Source organism: Ictidomys tridecemlineatus, chromosome 6 (assembly GCF_052094955.1).
Source record: "Ictidomys tridecemlineatus isolate mIctTri1 chromosome 6, mIctTri1.hap1, whole genome shotgun sequence".
Taxonomy (NCBI): domain Eukaryota; kingdom Metazoa; phylum Chordata; class Mammalia; order Rodentia; family Sciuridae; genus Ictidomys; species Ictidomys tridecemlineatus.
The window spans coordinates 39,472,247-39,489,692 of NC_135482.1; the positions used below are offsets into that span (position 1 = coordinate 39,472,247).

Here is a 17,446-nt window from a genome sequence, read left to right on the forward strand (position 1 = left end):
TTGGGTTTTCTCAATCTCTAAGGGGTCCTAAACTTCAGGGAGAACACTGGCTTCTAGCTATTTAATCTTGAATAACTTTCTTAGAAATCCAGTTTAATAATTTCTACAATGGGATAATAATTCCCACCCTTCCTAGGATATGGCACTGTTAAAGGGCCAAATATGGAAATGCCTTGAAAACTGTTAGGAGCTTCACAGTGAGGTAAAAGTCAAGACATGTGGACAAGAGCACCTCCAGCTGTGTGGCCTTGGCCAAATCACACACTGTGATGAGAAGAGCTCCCCCAGATGAATTTTTAATCCCTGCCAGCTATCAAATTCTAAGATGTCAGAAAAGGAGAAATTATTATCATCATTTCATTTTCATCTTTGGTAACTACTACCATGTCTATAATAAAAGGGGGTAAAGCTAGTGTTTTTGAACATTATTGTGTTTAGTGGATTTAAGAGTTTGCATAAACTTCAGGGAACTATAAGGTAGAATTGAAAGGAAAGCAGCAGTAAGTTCATTAAGAAATAGCATTTTACAACTCAGTGGGTATGCAGGTTTAAAAAAGATTCTTTATGCTTCTAGCCACTTGGGGTTATAGGTGACTCATCTTAACACTGTTTAGAACTTCAGAACCAAACAACTATAGCCAGTGTGTGTTATCGAATGCCATTCAAAGCATCTAGCACAAAGGAAATGAAAGTCAAAAGATGGTAGGGGGAAAAATATCAGTAAAACAATGAATTTGTTCTACATGTGTTCTGCAAATGAGGCAACAAACAACAACAACAAAAGAAATGCCTGTTTTGAGTTTGATAAATAATGACTTGAATAAAGCAAGAGATAAAAAGTATTCATTAAAATGGAATTCTGACTTTCTCCATGCAGGTCAAAACCTCTTTGAAGTAAATATTTTCACTAGTTTCCCATAAATAGACATGATCTTGGTTTTTCTGGGTTTGTAAGCCTATTCTTCTGTTTACTCTTAAACCCTTCTCTCAGCAATTGTTCTATCTCAAAAGCCACTGTTATCTGTTATCTGTATTTGGGGTAAAAATGGGAGTTCATAACTCACTTGAAACTATTGTTCGAAGTATGATATGTCAAGAGCTTTGTAATGTTGTGAACAACCAATAAAAAAAAAAAAAAAAAAAAGCCACTGTTATCACGATTTCATGAGATCACCATCGACTAGACTTAATCCTTTAATTTTATACTTATGGTTATTGTTTAAAAAATGAATATTAACCATGCAGAACATACAAAAACAGTACTTGAGACAAATGCATTAATTACAGCAGAATTGTTCAGTCATATGAAAATATGCCTAGTTACAAAATAAATGTTATGTTTCAGAAAATGTACTCTAATTATGTTTTAATGTAAATAGTGCATGATAAATAACCAATAAAACAGTACTTATTTTATTACTGATGTCAAGAAACCAATGACATTATCTCTTAAGTAAAAAAATAAATCAGAATTACATCATCTGCTGTCATTCTAATCATAGCTATATTCCAAGGAGGCTCACTGAAGGATGCTCACCCTTGTATACACACCATTGTTTGTGCTTAAAATGTTGCAATAAGTCAATGGATGACATCCCAAACATGGATATGTTTTATTGGAATGACATGATGTTTTAAAAAAATTAAGAGGGCAGACATTGATAATGTTCAACTGGCTTTCTTTAAAAATTAGAAGATCTGACAATAATGGTCACTGTGTATTCCCATTCTCTCTCTCTTTCCCCCTTTCATTCTCTCCTTAAACATACTGGTCCATTTCATTTATTTAGATTTCCTGCTTGGTCCCTTGGGATCTTAGTTTTCTATCCCTTCATAAGAACTCACATCACAAGACTGGAAATGTCTTTGTTTGTATTTCCTTTATTTACAGTGCAGTTTAAAAGGTTTTCCGGCTTCTGAGTTTTTGTCTTAGTGTCAATATAATATGACCAACTTTAACAGTAACAAACTAGAAAGATAGGCATTCTTTAAATATATATTAGTGCTATAAATAAAGAGTTTGTGGGCATTAGAACAATTATTATTTTAAAAGCATACACAAATTAAAAAGAAAAGGAAATATTGCCAGCAAATTCAAAAAATTCAGAACCCATTAAAAATTAATCTATGGTTTAAGAAAACCTGAAAGTCATTAAACTTCTAAACTTTAGGAACTAACTCTCTTGAGAACTCTCAAAATAAGGGATATATATATATGTATATATATTTATATTTATATATATATATATTTATACACACATATACATATATATGTATACACAATACACTTATGTAAGTAAATGTGTATGTGTGTATATGTCTATATATATATATATATACACACATACACACATATATACATATATATGTATACACACACATACATACACTCATGTAACTAAATATATTACCAAGTAATGAACCAGTTAAATGCTAGGGAGATATCCACCAAACAGTCCTTGTTGTAGATTAAACATGGAATTTCAAATTTGGAATTTCAAACTTGGAATTTCAAACTTGGAATCAATTTAGGAGCTTTAAAAAATGACAGTGTCTAAACCTATTCCAAAAATTTGGATTAAAATGACATACAGTGTAGACATAAATTGAGATTTTAAAAGTTTCTCATTATTCTGCATATCATATTTTGAACTCACCCTAAAAAGCTAATTATGATCAATAGGTTGAGTCTAAATATAAGATATTAATGGACCACATCATGTACTCACAAGGCAATTATACCTCCTTTCCTCCATACCTGATCCCTAGCAGATATTGCTAATCAACCAGGCATAACCATATCCTTAAAATACAGTCAGTCAGAACAGGCATGCAAACAGAAATCTATTTTCCTTCCTAAATATGAACAATTGCAGTGGTAAGAGATTTTCTTGGACCCTTTTCTAAAATAAGATGACGAAAGCAGCAGACGAAAGGAATCCTAAGTGGGCTCAATTAAGAGATCATTGTATGACTGTAAGATAAGTAAAATCATTAATTCAACCCTTGACAGAAATCTGTGTTCCCATGGTGCATTGTAGAGAAATCACATGGTAGCCAAGAAAATCTGCGTTTACCACTAGCCCATTCCACACAACATCAAGTCTTCTTTCGAGACCTATTATCATGCACCTTTTGTTTCTAGGAGGATATTCTGCTTAGAAGAGACTTGGATAGATATGTACATGTAGATATTTTAAAGCTTTTGTTATTTATACTAAAATAAAACACTATGGACTTACAAGTATTTTACACAAGTAATCCATGTTCATAGTACAGAAATCAAGAGAAAAGAAGAAGAAAAAACATAATCCTACCTGCCAGAAATAAATTTTGGTGCTTTTTCTGCTGGATGTGTTAAAAATTTATCCATTCAGCATATTTTTATTGAGAAACTGTGCCAGCCACTATCCTAGGCTTTCAAGGGTACAACATGAATAAAACAGACAAAAACATATGCCCACAATGAGCTCAATTATTTACAAAAAAAGACATTTAAAAATCAAATATGATACCATACCTAGTATATAGTTTGTAGTTGGCTTTTTCCATGTCCTAGTTTTTGAAGTATACCCCTAATTCTGTCAGCCTTCTATAGTCTTCCCAGTAGTCTTGCTGAACTAAGAAAATGATCTCAATTGCTACCTATCAGTCCAATCTGACTTCTCTCTTGACAGTTTGTTGCTATGTGAACAAAAGAAAACCTTGTCCCCCAAAATAGAGAATGCTGTGACTAACTATAAACCACAAAAGCCTAATTAAGGAATTAAAGGAAAAAAAAAGACAGAATTACTCTACAGGTTCATAAGCATTTCTTGTAATTGGGGAAAGTTAAACTGAATGGTAACTGAAAGCCTTATATTTCTTTTCTGATGTCAAAGAAATGCTCACTTCTTTCAATGTTGTATAAATTCTCAAATCCTCAGTAATAGAAAAAAGAAAGCATTTTCTTGTTTCTTAGTTCAATCCTTTCTTAGTTCAATCCTGTTGATTCACTACAAAAGGAATAAATGATAATTATTTCTTTAAGGCCTTTTTCTAATCACAAGTCTATTAAAAAGAAATTTCTTTTTCTATTTTTTTTTATATTCTCTAGAGCTCATTATAATGGGAATTGACTGCCACAGTTTCCAGTAACGTCATACATTAATTAATTGATAAAATCAGCCTAAGAAATCTGAGATAGTTATGCATGACATACTCATCTTTGGAAATTCAATGGATCAATTCACTTGAAAAACAAGGAGGGGGGCCATCACACACTGGCAAGAGGAAGTCTTATTTTGTCCCCATTTGCTTTTTTTCCTCAGCTTTTGATTGATCTTGTTGAAGAGGAAGCCTTTATCTTGTGTCAAGCTGCCCTGACAGAAAAAAATGGTCTGGAAAGATCACATTTTTCTCTAGTTACAGCTTTTTCTCTCTAACCACTAAAGATGGTTTAGGGAACTCACATCATTCAAGGCTTTTCCAGAAAATTCTACCTTCTTTTACTGAATCATATACAATATTTGAACAGGGAGAGAAAACGATGATAAAAAGTTTCCTTTTCCCGTTCTCAAAATAGTCTCACTGCATGCATAGGTCACAATGGGGATCAGAATGGCCTGTGGGTGCGTTGGGGTCCTTATTTTTATGTTTTTAATGTCAAAATTTTGAATTAGAAATGTAGCTTGATTTCTGCTTCAACTTTTGACATTGTAAATATCATAGCATTTCAATTGTTTTTCTTCAGATACTGCATGTAAAATGATATGTTAACCACTACTCTTTTTGTTGTTGTTGTTAAGTCTTATACACCTAGTTTTAGGCCTTCTTAGATCAAAGAAGCATAAGAATCCAGTAGATTGATATAAAATACTGGAAAACAAAAGTAGCTAAAAATGTCTGGTTCATTTCTAGTTTTCCACATCTGTTATAAAAACCAATGTTTTACTGTACAAGCATTAAATATATATACTCGAGAAATTAATTTATAAAAACCAAGTTAATTGGCCTTTTCATGATGAATATTGTAATCCCTTACTCTGGTTTGAAATCCTGTTTTCCCTGTATTTGTTCATTCATTCTACCAACATTTATAAAGTACTTAGTATATTCTAAACCTTATACTATAGTCTATACTCTCCGGCCTCAGGGAGCAGAAAGCATAATAGGTTAACAAAACAGATAAACACAATGTGTTTATAAAGGCTGCAATTAACCACTTATCCAATGCTGTACGTGATGGTAGAGATCCAGGACAGAACAAAAAAGGCACAGTCTCTGTTCTCATGAAGTTTCATCACAAAACAGTTTTCATCATGTGTGACACAGATTTAAGTTGAATGGTGTACCATTTAGAACCTTTCAGTTCCAAGTGGCCAACACCCACCTCACTGGCATACACCAAAACACAAGGTGTTTGTTTATTGACTCCTGTATTTTAAAAAACTCAGTTAAAAAACTGAGGGCTAACTGCAGCATGGATTGGTGAGGGACACAATGTCACCAGGATCTGGTGCCTCTTCTTTGTTGAGCCTGGCTTGCCTATGTTTGGGATTCATTCCTATGTTCAAATCCAGTGATGAATATGCAGTATTTCTCTCTTCCCAGAAAATATTCTGGGCAAAACCCTGATTAATCTGAAAGTAATCACATATTTATTTCTGTATTTCTGATCTAGGAATGTGGTGCTCAGATTGGCCAGGCCTAAGTCACAGGTTCTTCCTTAGAAAGGCTGGGAGCAGGTGAGCCAATTCCAGGAGAGGCTTGGGCAAGAGGATCACTAGAAGAAATCAAGATGCCTTACAAAAGGAGGGAATGGACATTGGCAGCCAAACACACTAGTACTGCCTGCTATCGTGCCCCTGTGGAATAGCCTCTCTGAGCCCACCTATTCCTGGAGAAAAACACTGCAACCAAAATTTCATTAATGAAATTTCTATCCTTCCTCGTGCCTGTCAAAGATTGCCAGAGAGGATCCAATTTACGACCTACAGAATTACATTTAAATATTTTCTTCTCCTTCTCACCCTCAATGTCCCTCATATCCCATTGTGTCCCATTGCCTCCTTGAACATCCTATTATCTGAGTCCTACCAAAATTCAACTGTAGTTCACATCCCTGCTGCCCAGCCTTCATTCATTGTGCCTCAAATCCCTTTGCATAGGTTCACTTTCCTCACTTTTAATACTTTTCTTTCTCATTTTTCCAGTCTTACCTATGTCTCAGATTTCCCTTCGCCGATTTCCCCAACTTGCATAATAAAGTTCAGAAATGCCCTTAGAAGGTGATAGTGAGAAGGACTTAGTGGCAGAAGATTGGACTATTTTAATCTAAGAAGATGATAAATGCATTTAGAATGTCTTTGATTCTTTCCTTGCCATCCAATCATATTATTCCACAGTACATAATTGCAAAACAGTTTGAATCAAGGGTGAGGGTGAAAGTGGGAGGTAGGCAGTGACAGACGGTTGAATTTGAATGAAAGGATTAACAGGAATTAACTAAGTGAGCAGGATTGGAAGGTAAGAAAGCATTCTCCTTAGAGAAGAACCCCAAGCCTGGAAGAAAATGGGAACTGAAGAAATGCAAGTGTGTTCAGTGAGGGGAGCATGACACAGATGCGACAAGGCTAAGTAATCCTCATGCAGTAGACTGCAAAATTGTACACACAATCCAGCTAAACAAGAGAGTTTGGCCCATAAGTTCTCCAGAACTTTTCAAATGTTTAAAGGTCAAAGGGAAGTCCTCTTAATACTGCTCCTAAGCCTCAGCCTTGTGAGACAAGAACAGTTATTGCACAAATCTCTTTTGAACACTGTGCCTAGATTGTTATGCTACAACAATCTGAATTATGTAAGTGCTTTGCAAAGAAAATGAAAAGTGCCTTCAGCACAGTGTCTCTTGGCTGAACTCATTAGATATCTGTGATGTGCTTAAGTCAGAAAAGGAATCACTGCCAAGATCACTTTGCTGTCGTAACTATGATTAGTTCAAGTTTCTAATCTTCCACTGTACAACTTTGCAAGGAAAATTTAATGCAGACAGGAGATCAAAGTTAACTTGTTTACTTGCCTAAGAGTTTAGGCTAAGTGTTCTTGCCTAAGAGTTTAGGCTAAGCTATGTATGGTTGGGTTTAAATCCCCCATCCTGCTATCTGCTTCTCATTTGACCCATCTGTTCTTTGTTCCCTTTTTCATATTTTCTGCCCTCTTTGGGATTAATTGAGTATTTTTATGATCACATTTACTTCTTTTGATGGTTTTTATTTTTGCTATAACAATTTGTTTTATTTTAGTGGTTGCTTTAGGCTTTGTCATACACATCCCTAACTTATTATAATCTACCTTCAAGTGATAATATACCACTCCATATATAACATAACATATAACATATAACACAACAGTGTTCTTTTTCCACTCCCAAGCCTTTGTGTCATTGGTGTCCTGCATCCACATGCATTATAAAATCTATATCATGTACATTGCTAATGTTTTCTTGTTAGTCAAATATCTTTTAGATTTTTAAAATAAAAAAAGTGTCTTTTCTGCCTTTTGACTATGAATAGCGCTCTTCAGTCCTTTTGTAGACACACATTTCCTTTTAGTATCATTTTCCTTTTGCTGAAAGACTTATTTTTAACATTCCCATTAGTTCAAGTCTGCCATGATAAAGTCTTTCAGCCTTCATATGTATGAAACTTTATTTCACCTTCATTTTTATGAGGTATTTTTTGCTGTTTTTAAAAAATTCTAAGCTGACAAATTTTCTTCTCTCAGTCCTTTATAAAGATATTGCTCCACTCTCTGGTAGCTTACATTGTTTCCAACAAGAAGTCTGTCATTTTTTCCTCCCTTTGTATATATTGTGGTGTTTTTCCCTCTGCTGCTTTGAAGAATTTTTTGTTTTCACTAGTTTTAAACAATTTGATTATGAAATGCCCTGGTGTAGTTTTCATGTTTCTTGTTTGGTTTGTTTTTGTTTTCTATATGTCATGCTAGGGATTGAAGTCAGGGCTTTGCACATGCTAGGTAAATGCTGTACACTGTGATATCTGTGATGTGCTTAAGTCAGAAAAGGAACCACTGAGCTACACTCCCAATCTCCTTTGGTTTTTGGTGTTCATTGATTCATGGTTTTCATTGCCATTTGGAAAATTTCTAGTCATTATTTCTCCAAATATTCTTTCTGCTCCCCTTTTCTGAGGATTCTAAGTATGTGTATTAGGAAATTTAAAATTCTCCCACAGCTCACTAATGCTCTATTCTTTTTTCTTTTTTCTCTGTGTTTCATTTTGGATAATTTCACTTGTTATTATCTTTATTTAATCTTTTATCCTGCAGGTCTTAATAGATTGTGTTTTTCATCTTAGACATTGTATTCTCATCTCAGGAAGTCAATTTTTTTGTACTTCTTTTTTTGTTATGCTTTTTAAATATTTCCCATATGTCTATCTAACATGGTTAAGTATTTCTGTACTTTCTTTATTATATGAACTTGTGGAATATAGTTATAACTGTTTTAATGTCCTCATTTGCTAATTCTATCATCTGTATCATTTCTGGATATGTTTCTATTTATTGATTTTTCACCTCACTACAGACTATATTTTCTTGTTTCTTTGCATGCCTGGTAAATTTTTATTTGATACTAATAATTGTGATTTTTCCTATCAATATTCTTGAGTTTTGTTCTGGGATGCAGCTATGCTATTTGGAAATGTTTTGATCCTTTGGGATTTATTTTGGATTTTTATTAGGATCAGAAAAGCATTTATTCAAGAGCTAACAGCCCCACTACTATGGCAATTCCTTCTGAGCACTCTACCTAAAGACTACTTTTGCTCCAAGCACTAGAAGAGCATCCTCTCTAGCTGGTGGGAATAGAAACTATTCCCTGTCCTTTATGAGGGATTTCCCCCTCCTTTGCTCCATTTGTGTAGATCTTTTCCCAGCCTTAGCTAGTTTCCTTATATTAATGCACTAATCAGTACTCAACTAAAAACTTGAGAGGAACCCTCTGCAATTCTGCACTTTTTTCCTTCTCTGCAGCTCTTGCCTGTCTGTTATCCCTTCTGAGCAGAAAGCAGAAGTCTTGACTATGTTGAACTGGTGGTTCTCAAATTTTAGCATGTATCAGAATTAACTGGCAGGTTTGTTAAAACACAGAGTATTCCCCCAACCTCTGTTTTCTAATTAGGTAAGTGTTGGCCTGAAAATTTATATTTCTAACAAGTTCTCAGGTAATTCAGAAGCCTCTGGTCCAGGATCATACTTTGAACACCATTGTGTTAAACTACTCAACTAAGATGATATTCATCTACAAATTAGCAATAGTCTGAACACTGGTGATCAAGACAAAACTTGTCAGTGGTAGAAAAAATCATAAGTACTTATATAGTGTTTTTCTAATTCATTGGCCGACACATAGAACAAGCTGCCAATGCACTCTTATCTGATAAATCCCAGGAAATCAACTCTAGAAAGTTTGTAGATCAGCGTTTTCAAATGATATTCTTTAGAACATTAGCACTCTGTGAGTTGTTAACAAGTACTTTAACAAAGTGCCTGCTGCTTTTACTACTATGAAAATACTTGTTTTGTGAAAGGTTTGCATAGTCCAATAGGGTTAGGAAGCCACAATATGCTAATCTATTTTATGAACTTTCTAAAAGGCAACAAGGATATGAAGTGTTTCCCAAACTTATTTAATAATAAAATAATTTTATTGTGCAAATCACCTGTTAGCAATTCGAGGGACTCTAATGCCCTTCTGCAGGCAGTTTGAGAAATTCCAGAGCAGACACTGGGCATTTGCAAGCTTACCATTTTCAGCATTAACTATTTATCAGAAGACGCTCCACTGCTGTAGTAATTTGTAATTCTGCTGAACAAGGTATCATGGTTGGAGCGTGAGTCATTCAGCTGATGAAGAATGAACTCAGTCTGTAGCCAATGACATATGTCAATGTGACTTTCTAGTTGGTTACCATATAAATAATAAAAATATTTGATTTGTAAAAATGACCCAAAAAATGCCAGCTATTGATTTTGAAAAGGAAAAAGAGGGAGAAAGAAGAAGAGAAAGGAAAACTAAGGAAGAGGAAGAGGAAGAGGAGGAGATCTTAAAAAGTGGATGCTGGCAGAAAGAAAATACAAGTTTGAAGATAAATTTTAAAGCCTTACAAATTTGGCAGGAATTTGAATATATATGTGAACAAACTCATACCGTAGCTCACAGGAAAACCATATAAAATGATTCATGAACTGTTGCAATAAAGCTTAACAAGATAAAATATTATATATGCAACTGCTGACTGAAATATAATCAGGTGAAATCCAGAAGCCTGGGCAGGTGTTTCTGCAAGGTTACAGGTGTTGAAGACACTCATGCAGTAAATAATGTTTGCTTTTAGAATTTAAAGAGCTTACTCTACATATTCTGATAATAACAGCAGAAGTGTGGTATTAGCTGACCACATTCCAAGGAAACATTTCCTCCTGAATTTAATGCTTCACAAAAGAAAATATCTGAGAAATAACTAGGCATGGTAGTGTACAACTGTAATCTCAGTGGCTCTGAAAGCTGAGGCAGGAGGATCACAAGTTCAAAGCCAGCCTCAGCCATTTAGTGAGGCCCCAAGCAACTTGGTGAGATCGTGTCTCTAAATAAAATACAAAATGGCTGGGAATGTGGCTCAGTGGTTGAGCACCCATGAGTTCAATCCCTGATACAAATAAAATAATAAATAAATAAATAGATAACATTTAAATACATATATATATATATTTATGAAAAGGGATTAAACTACTCAACTATGTATGTGTATGTATACACATACATACACACACACATACATATGTATGAGAATTAAATTTCATGTCTCAGGACATGCAGAAAGGTATATTAAAGGTATAGAGAAAGTGCTGTGAATCATGATTCTTATACAAGGACCAATTCAAGTTCTCCTATTACCCCTTTCACATTCTACTTAAGGAATTTCCCCCATAATTAATTTTATATAGCATCTTACTATGTGCCAGATGATGTAGAGGTTTTAAGTGCAGAGGTTTTAAGTGTAAAGGAGCCAGTGCCCTGCCCTCAAGAAGCTCACAGTCAGCCACATTATTCACCTACCTAGTCTCCCAAGGGAGAACACTGAACTGCTACAACCTGACTGGTCTGCCATAGCTGTATTTCAACAGTGTCCCCAGTTAAATGTCTACACCATAGGGCAAGAAATATGATCTGTTTTGCTCACCTCTGTATTTGTGAAATGCATACATATTGATTAATGAACATTCTGTATAATAAGTCTGAAAACAACCTAGATGTCTAAATACAGGGCAATTGCTACACACAGATTGAGTTGACACAATGAATTATAAGGAAGCAGTAAAATTAAGAATTAAATAATAGTAAGTGGGAAAAACAAACAAGACAGAGTTATAACAATTATGTTAGTTATCTAAAGTATCCTGAACTCTACGTCCTCTAGATCATTGCTCCAACAATTCTCTGTATTTGGATTGGCTTTTCCCTTCCTGTATATATTGATGTCTTAACTGTAAGACACAGTGGAAGTACTAAGACTTTAACATCCCTCTAGCTTCTCTTTGAGAACAGACACCTTTAATGGTTATGTCTCACAAAGCCTAACAATGTTCTTTGTATATAGGAGGTACCTAAAAAAATTAGATTTCATCAAATTGAGAATTTTTAAAAGACACTACAGAAATCCAAAATCCAAATAAATAGTTCACTGCATTCCCTGTGGCATTAAAGAAATCATATTATTTAAGCAAGGTTTTGTGAATTGTAATTATATGTTGATATAGAAAGTTCATAAACCCAAGTTCAAAATGAAGCTTCAAGTTTAAGTAACAGATTGGATATATTTTAACATTTTCTAGGTGAGAAGAATTCAGCACCATTTACTGGCATTGGATGTATTCATAAGACACTATTCACTGCCCCAGAGAGTATGTTAACATAACATACTCATCCATCATTGGCAGGCTTTAGCTCAAAGAGGATAGTCACAGTGTGATGCTTTTTAGATGAGTTTTCTTCCACCCATCCTCCACCTCCACCTCCCCAGCAGAGACCCTATTTCTAGACCCGCTCCCCTATCTGAAGATCAGATAGGCTATTATTTGGTACCACTACTTATCTTAGCCTCCATTACCATCAGCCCATGATGTGGAGGTCTCCTTGCATTGCAAAGTTTTATATTTGGGTTTCCCAAGCATTTGCTCCCGTGAAGCTAACAGTCTTTAGAGTCCTCAAGCAAAGGTTTTTTACTCTTCTAGTATGACAGGAAAGAATCATTGTTGAAAGTCCTCATTTAGTAGTTGAAAGAATATGATGTTTACATGATAAATACAAATCCTTGTTCTGCCACTTACTAGCTATGGTCAAGTTGTTCAATTTCCATGATTCTAATTTTTCTCACATGTAAAATGGAAAGAAAGTTAATAAATGTAAAGGTTGTTGTGTGGAACAGAAAAAATATTCCTATACTGTTTCACATAAAAAGAACATTCAATAAATATTGTTATTTGGCTAAAACATAAATGGTATATACTTTGGCTCTTCCTCACTTATGATTTTACAGCTGAATTTGGTTAGAAGATGACTCCAAGATATCCCCAGAGCCCTTTCATAGAGGACCCAGATGGCTTTGCAAGTCAATTTTGCTATGATTTGAATGTATCCCCCAAAATTCTTGTGTTGGACACTTACTTCTCAATGAAGTGTTAAGAGGTGGGACTGTTAAAGCTAATTAGGTCACAAGGGTTCTGCCCTCATGAATGAATTAATGCCAATATCTCAGGAGTGGGTTAGTTATTGTAGTAATGGTTCCTTATAAAAAGACAAGTCAATTAGGCCCCAACCCTTTCATCTCCCATAAGTGTTCTTTTGTCTTTCTGTCATGAGATGACACAGCAAGAAGGCCCTTGCAACATAGCCCCCTTGACCTTGGACCTGTCAGCCTCCAGAACTATAAGAAATAAGTCTGTGTTCTTTATAAATTACCCAGTCTCAGATATTCTGGCATAGCAGCACAAATGGACAAAGGCAATGTATGTATATAATGCATACCTAACATACATACATAGGTCCACCCCTTAAAAGTTCAGTAGAGTTTGGTTCTGCTACAGATCTCCAAGCCACGTAACTAAAGTGAACATAGAGACAAGTAAATGAAAAATGTAAGCCTTTTAACACATGACATTATTTAAGAACTGGAATGGATATTAGATAGTCCCACAAACTTTTTGGAACAGTGTAGGTCAGTAATGTTTAAACTAAAATCTAAGCCTGCCCTCATTATAAGCATGATTACAGAATTTATAGAAGCTTTTCTAAAAAAATATTGACCTTTTATCCAAAACTCAACACTTTTCTTATGAGGTGAGAGCTACAGGAACATGACAGGTTTTATTTTCTTTTACAAGAAAGGGTTCATTTTACAAATGACTTTTAATCTCTTGTATGAGGATTATACAAAAATCCTTGCAGGCATATGCCATAAACAATTAAATGCCTATCAATTACAGCATCGTGTATTGTTTCCAAAATCTAGTTAACTTTCCTTACATAATTTCCCAGAAAAATACACACATACACATTCATATACTGTTTTAAGTGGAAATTTTTATGAGGTTTTTCTCTGGAGCTTTGCTGCAGTGAACAAGACACATATGGAAATCTCATTAACTATATTTAAAATGAAATATAAACCTAAATGTTAATTTTTAAATCCTAAATTAGAGTGATTTTCTACACAGTATTTTCCTGAATGTGGGAAAAACCAAAATATTTTGATAAGCCCTATTGCAAATTCTAAAAACTTTCTTGGAAGTTTGGTGAATAAATACAATTTATTTTTATATAGTCTTTAGCAAGAATTAAAAATATAATCTAAAAGTTAGAAATTAAATACACAGAGACTATTTTCTTGAAATATTTGGTGTTTCTAATCATAACTAAGATAATAAAATATTATTTAATGCATTTCCCAGTATCCTCTGTTCCTCACCTTAGAATTATTTTTATGGAAAGAAATGTTTCCTATTGTTTGTGGCTTTTAGAATTCATTCCCATTTCTCATTAGAACAGTATTTAAATATGAAAGTTAACATTTGTACAAAACTTCGTAAGTGTGACCTCTTAGAAGATTTTATTGTGTGCATGTACATAAAAATCATGTAAATATTCAATGTTGTCCAATAACCAGAAAGTAAGGAAGGGTAAAGACTGAAAAATGGCAGTTGGTTTGGCAATTAGGAACCTTTTGATGACCACAGTAAGTGTTTCAGGGTTTCTTACCAGACTGCATTCAAGCTTCAGCTGGGGTTAGAATTATTTCATGGTTTGACTGGGCCAAAAAGTTTCCTTTCAAGCTCACTTTTATGTTTTTGAAAATATGCTTCAACTTCTCTGTGCCTGTTATCCAGAGGGTTCTTTTTCTCACATTTGAACCCTCTATAGGCTGCTCAAGAGTCCTCCTGACATGGCAACTATCTTCCCCCTAGAGAAAGTGGCAAGTGTGTATAGGAAGAGAAAAGATATGGGGAGGAGGGTGGAGAAGAAGGTAGGGGAAAGAATGAGAAGTTATAGCCTTTTCTTTTTCTCCCACACTGGGGATAGAACCTAGAGCCTCAAGTAAGCTAGGCAAGTATTCTTTCACTGAGCCACGTCATCTCCAGTCCAAAGCCTTTTCCAACTTAGAACCAAACACTTTACTTTCTAGAAGAAAATCACAAGGGTAGAGGAATGAATTAAATACCACATATCGAAAGGAGGAATATTAAAAACAATTGTGAAAATAGTTTTAAACCACCACAATTACTGGGTAGTCCTAAATGTTAAGTATCAGAAAATCCACCTCAAAATGGATTAAACAATGGGAGTTCATTTGTTCCCTTAATAAGAAGGTCCTGCAGGTAGGAAAATTTAAGAGCAGTAGGTTCAGAAGTCTTGCTCCATTTCTCTCTCCTCATCACTTAGGACCTCCTCATCCCCAGGTCCATTTCTTACTAGTAACAACTCTACCCTCATATATACACATAGCACCTTCCAGAACAGGTGAGCATCTCAGCATGTCAGCAGAGCTCTAAGATTCACTCTGATTGGTTGGACTTAGGTCACATGTTCACCAATCTCCATCCAAGCCAGTGGTTCCAATGTTCCACCCCTTAACCAGGACCGGGACTGTGGAATCACTTCCCTAGGACCAGAAGGACCCCCAAAGAGAAACTCAGGCCCCTGGGAAAAAGAGGAATAAATGATTGAGAGGCAAGCACAAACACCTAGTAGAAGAGTCAGGGAAGTTTCTGTCAGCTTTTCAGAATATGGGACAGACAGCATTTTATCATCTGAAAGAAAAAGAAGCAGTAGATACAGAAATTGAAAATCAAGACAGTAAAGGATGTCAAAGTAAGCCAGATATGGTGACATGCACCTGTAGTCCCAACACTTGGGAGACTTAAGCAGGAGGATCTATTCAGCCCAGGAGTTCCAGACCAGCTTGGATAATATACCAAGAATCTGTTGCAAGGGGTGGGAATATAAAGAAAGAAGAAAAAAGCCAAAGAAATGGAACAAAATTCAGGCAGAGTGGATATCGTGGGTAAGAAGTGGGAGTAGCACGTGCCCCTCTTAGATCATGGTCAGCAAGTATCAATGTGGAAGAAAACATGGACTTTTGGTGGCAAAGTAGAGAAAGACTAAGGAAATTTACCTGGTGGTTGTGAATGTGAATGAAGGAGAAGGTGATGTCACCAACTGAAAATTAGGGGTTAAGATGACAAGGATGCAATAAGCTGTCCTAGAGATTGACATTAATGGTGATTTTCATATGGTAGAGCTAGAAAAAAACTCCTCTACAATAAAAAATATAATCAGAGGTAGAAAAGCTAGAAAGCTCTGGGCAAAAGAAAACATAAATAACACTGTAATAGAAGATAATTGTACTGAAAGAAAACAGTAGCTACTGTGAGAAAAGGCTTAGTAAATGAAGCAAGTAGGAGTCTATGGCAGATTAAAAAAGAAAAAAATATGACAAATATCAAGAACAAAGTACTTTATCTCTCAAAATGTAAAATTGTTTTCTCTGTCAGAAAATGCATCAGAGTATCAGGATCACATAGGAGCAATTCTTAATTGCCACCACTGCTGCTAAATCTTGACAAAGAAAGTAGAACAGCTGTTTCTTTTTGTGTTGTAGATTAGCAAAGTGAGATTTTTCCCCTTTATTTAATATATACTAAAAAATTCCTCTCTACCATAGCCTAGCTGGACTCTAGGAAGAAATCCTTGACCTAAAATAAAATAAAGAGGTCTTGTGTTTATATTCACACTCATCTGTTTCAGAGTTTTGTTAAGAAAAAGGGGCATGAAATAAAAATATAAAAATATTTGAAGAATCTAAGCTTGAAGCACAAGGTCATGAAAAAAAAAATCCTTGCTTCAATTTGCCTTAGGACAGTGACCTTAACAGAAGCCTTTGATTCAAAATTGCTTGATAGGTTCCAGAGAAAGAAGGAGTTGTTATAAGTATAATGTGCATTTTGAGTGGGAAAGGGAAACATCCTGCCAAGACTTGTTTAACCTTCAATTTTGCCTTTATGATGTTGAAGGGGTCAAAACCATGTGAGATTAAGAAGGGCTTATTCTTCATGAAGGCAACTTTCTCCTATTAGCCCTTTCCCAGGCACATGAATTGCTTTCTACTAAAGACTCAATTGTTTTGGAAAACACTCATATCTCCTTGCTACCAAAGTCTTGAGGAGGGCAACATAAGATGAGTGCTTAGCAAAGTACAATTTCTATTTCTTTCTTAAGAGGCAGAAAAGGACACAGGGATAGACTTGCCTAACATAACAACCATAATTCTTGAGTATGTACTCTCTTGCCAGGTTCTATACTTGGAGTTTTACACATATCATTTGTTTTGATTCTATAACAACCCTAGAAGCTGTAGTATCGTCCTTTTACTGATAAAGAAACAGGTGCAAAGAGGTTAAGTACTTAGCCCAAGCCCATAGAGGTGGTAGGTGACTGTTAGCTGGCTTCCCTTATTGTAATGGAATATCTGAGACTACTACTTTTAAAGAGGAAAGATTTATTTTGACTCACAGTGTTGGAGGTTTTGGTCCATGACAGGTTGGTCCTACTGCTTTGGGTCTTTGGTGAGGCAGCAGAGTACATCATGGCGGAAGTATGTGGCACAGAAAGCTCATTCACCTCAGAGAGGCTGGGAAGCAAAAAAAGAGGAGACCAGGTTCTTATAATCCCCATTGAGGACATTCCCCCAATGACCTGAGACCTTTCATGAAGCCTCACCTCTTAAAGACTCCACCACCTCCCAACTGTGCTAAGGGCTAGGGACCAAGCCTTTAATACATGGGCATCTAGGTGACATTCCAGACCCAAGTGATGGCAGCTGCAAAACTG

At 35.3% G+C, this 17,446-nt stretch overlaps 1 long non-coding RNA gene across 1 annotated transcript in view; it reads right to left on the minus strand.

Moving 5' to 3' along the window:
• Positions 1–17,446, minus strand: part of LOC144378598 (uncharacterized) — a 154,117-nt gene that overhangs the window by 134,291 nt on the left and 2,380 nt on the right. Inside the window, exon 2 of the long non-coding RNA XR_013440440.1 lies at positions 17,129–17,246. This is a non-coding gene — a long non-coding RNA (uncharacterized LOC144378598). The remainder of the gene's footprint in view (positions 1–17,128; positions 17,247–17,446) is intronic.